The 4019-nt window shown below is 44.7% G+C and overlaps 1 protein-coding gene across 1 annotated transcript in view; it reads left to right on the top strand.

Moving 5' to 3' along the window:
- The first annotated feature begins 3808 nt into the window (after positions 1–3808).
- The window catches only part of CDH6 (cadherin 6), a 150745-nt gene continuing 150534 nt past the window's right edge, over positions 3809–4019 (top strand). The window contains exon 1 of the mRNA XM_006148495.3: positions 3809–3887. The gene's annotated coding sequence lies outside the window, so the exon portion shown is untranslated. The remainder of the gene's footprint in view (positions 3888–4019) is intronic.

Here is a 4019-nt window from a genome sequence, read left to right on the forward strand (position 1 = left end):
ACTTGTGCACACCATGATGATTAAGTCATAAGCGTTGTAATGCGTGTGCTTTTGCTAGCAGCAACACATTTAGGGTGAGTTTTAGGTAAAAGATTTGGATTGGCTGAATCTAAACTCCCAGTGCCAAGTTTCTTCATTAGGCACATGGCTTAAAAAGTGAGGGTTTTTTCATTCTAATCAAAAATAATTGTTGATGATCAAGAAAACTTTTTTTATCAGATAATCATTGCATACAGATTATTGAAAAGAAAGTCAAAGAACTTGTAACTTATTTATTTATATGCATCCCCATTATAAGGATATAATAGCCTCTTAATCATCTGAAGAGAGATTTAGTGGAAGTTGGAAAATCCTTCATCAAAATTAATATCCCTAGTAATGGTCTATGAAGGAGGTTTTCTTTAAAAAAAGAACTTGCAAGCTATAAAACGATAGAAGTACATGTCATTGTGACTGAGGCATATAACATATTGAAGCAGCCTAAAAATAACTGATGGGCTACATCAGCTGTACTGAACAAGACACTGGGGTATACTGAGGATGGTCTTCCCAGTCCCCAAGGGCATGTTCATACTGCTGCCCCTCATTTTGGTTCAGGGGAGCCCGTATGGCCCATGAGAATCTGACACCTCCTCCCTCCTCTGCCTCAGGCCAGGTGACCTGTCCAGGGATAGGTCCTGATTAGTGAGAGAGCACTTTCAAAGAAATTGGAAAGGCAACAGGAAAAGAAGCTCACTCTTCCTTTCCAACTGATAAGCTCTGGACTATCAGTGGTGCTGTTCTGCTCTGTGCAGGGAAGGAGGCTGGTGTGCAGGGAGACAAAACAAAAGCAGAAGCATATCAGGAAAAAAATGGCACTAAAGATGGAGTACTGGTGGCTTCTCAGCTCCTGCTCCAGGCCTTCCCAGAGGCCCTGCAGCATTCCCACACTGAAGTTTCATGAGAACACCCTATATGATGAAAACCAAGACTGACTCATCTGCCTAACGGTCTCTGACTAACTTCTCTATGTTCTCCGTGCCAGAGAATGGACTAGAATGGTTACCTGCCACTACAGCAGGTAACCACTAACTTTAGTAACTCTTGGTTGTTTGTGTCTGGAAAAAAAAAAAAAAAAAGAGATAAAATAATCTGGAATATTTACATCAATTATCCAATTGAAAATAAATAATTATCATGATAAATGTTATTAGAAAGCCTCAAACACTACAAATAATCCTTTAGTACAAAAAATGCTGTCCTTTATGTAATTTACTATTGCCACTTGAGCTGTTCAGAAGCAACCGATTGTCCACTCTTAATGAAAGTAGTTGCTTTAACCACCTGTGATGTGTAGCTTAATGGGGTTTGAAGAATAGTATATTGCAATTAGGATTTCCTTTGTGAGATATTAACTGCTTCCACAGATAGAAAACCAACTTCGAAAACCAACTTCACTGCCATCTCTCTTATGCCATAAAAATCAGTCCATTTGCACATCTTAACATGTGACTTATTTTTATTAATATTCTTTATTATTTATTAATAAGTATCACACAAGCTAATGCACTAATGAATTATATCTGCACTTACAGTTTGTAGGCCTGTATGTCTGAATGCATACATGCATAGAGTTCTACCAGTCCAGTTGGCTCTTGTGCATCCCAATACTATCACATTAGACCTATTAACTTCTACTGCCTCTTTGTTTTTTTTGGTAGAGGTTTTTGTTATGGGGCACGTGTACTCGCCAGAAAGACAGAGAGAGACAGAGAGACAGAAAGCGAGAAATCATCCCCCAGGGGGATGGCCATGCCGCGATCCCTTCTCCATTCTCCTCTCGGGATCTCAGGCACGCACACACACGCATCCGGTGTGAGTTTTAAGCCACCCGGTCCGGGATGCAAACCACGGTCGACTACGTGGGAGTCCAGCGACATAGCCATTACACTAACTGCTGGTCCCTCTACTGCCTCTTTATCAGCCTGTTTCTCTGTCCTGTGTGTGTTGGGGGAGGGGAGTGGATAAAGCCACTTGTTGAAAGAAGAATTAAATAAAATAGTCTACAAAAGTACTTTGTAAGCAGTGAAGGACTGTACAGACATTGGGAGCTAGTATTTCAAATTAAATCTATAAGAAATTCATAATATGAGGAATGGACAGTGAATCAGAAGTAGCTTTCTTATTCCCTGTCCTTTCTCCAAAGAGTTTATTTCTATTTTTATTTATTATTATTACTTTTACTTCAGTTTGCTACAGGGCATATGTGCTCACCAGAGAGAGAGAGAAAGTGAGAAAGCAAGTCGCCAGGCCCAGGACTTGAGCCACCGTCCGTCACCAGGGAGTCCAGCACCTTAACCACCAGCCAATTGCCAGCCCATCTCCAGAGGAGTTTAAAGAGCTTTACAAAGAGAAAATGTTCAGCCTCCTTGTGTAACTTGGCGGCAATTCTTTATTAAGGGAAGGTCTTTTCAAGAAAGAAACTCGAAGTCTTTCTATCACCCATGTGTAGAACATGTGTGCTGAAACCGTTTCACACACCCTTCTTAAATACACACACCTTCTTCAATGTCCAGAAGGAATACTTTGATTCTGGCTTTATTTAATGCCTCAACTTCTCCCGGAGAAACAAAAGATTTTCTAGTTAGAACTCGGTTGGGAACAAGACCAGCCTCCAACCAGCTTAGCCACTCCGAGGCCACATGGCCTGACCTTTTCTCCAGTACAACTCAATGGCAATCTTCCGGAGAACTTGCAGCACACGCAAACAGCTGGGCCGGGATGCTAGTGACCCCGAGTGCAATCACCGTGGTAATTAGATTTCATTTTCCTAATCCGACAGTGTCTGACTCCATCATGTCTACCTTGCCTATGTAGAAAGTCATTCCTCTCATTTAATAAGACGTTGACATGGATAAGATTTCTGCAGCTTAGTCCCTAACCTTAGCATTTACTTCGTTGTGACTGTGGAGAGAGCCCTTTGAGCAGCTCCATGTACCAAAGAGTTTATTTGGGAGGATAATCTATTTCAGTAACTTTCTAGAAAGATCTTGAAACGTGAAGCACATCTAGAATATCCTCCTACATAGAAAGATGGCATCAGCCATAAGTCCTGGCGAGTCGGAAGGGTTTCTGCAAGCCCACGGAAGCATGGCTTCATGCTCCACCATCCTGGGGTTACTCACTCCCAAAGTGTAACAGAGATCATGTGTCTGCAGAAGAACCTGTCTTCCTGGAAGGAGAGGGCAAGGCGTGGATGCATCCCTGTCCGCTGCGTCCGGAGGACGCCTGTTTGTGTTGTAAAGAAAAGCCATGGTTATTGTTATCTCAGGAGACCGGGCTTCTCGTCTCTGCGTGCTATCACGAAGCGGACCAACTGAGAACGCGACGAGGTACCGTATCCCTGGGAATTGGAATTGCTTGGTCGGGGGAAAAAAAAAAAAAAAAAAGAACATCAGACCGTTTGCCGGTAACAGTACAAGGTGCATTTCGATAGTATGAGAGGCCACAGACGGAGTCACAGAAGTTCTGAGCATGTCTTAACCCCCTCCCCCGCCCCCCAAATAAGAGAGAAACAGAAGAGAAAGCCCGGGCTGAGGGAGGGTTGCAAGGAGGGATTGCTCAGGACTTCAAACACTGGGAGTCATTCTGTCAAGGGGAGGGGGCGGGCGGGGGCAGGCACTGGGCCTCTTTAACAAAGTCCTCCTCTCTTTGCTCCCTCCCACTTCATTCACTTGCAAATCAGTGTGTGCCCACAAGAGCCAGCTCTCCGGAGCCCGTAACCTTCCCATCCCGAGAGCTGCAGTTTCAGCCGCGGCAGCAAGAACCGGGGGCCGGCAGCCGCGGCGGAGGCAGGAGCAGCGAGAGCAGGTCACAGGGTCTCCCCGGGAGCACGAAGGCGAGCAGAGGTGGGTTCGGTCTCTGTTGGCAGTGCTGGTGGTGGTGCCTGCATCTTCTTTTTTTTAATTCTGTAGCGTTGATGGAAGCCAATCAGAGAGAGAGTCCCCTCCACCCAGCGGGTGGCTGGCGCCGGAACAGGG

This window comes from Tupaia chinensis, unplaced genomic scaffold, assembly GCF_000334495.1.
Source record: "Tupaia chinensis unplaced genomic scaffold, TupChi_1.0 Scaffold000237_1, whole genome shotgun sequence".
Taxonomy (NCBI): Eukaryota; Metazoa; Chordata; class Mammalia; order Scandentia; family Tupaiidae; genus Tupaia; species Tupaia belangeri.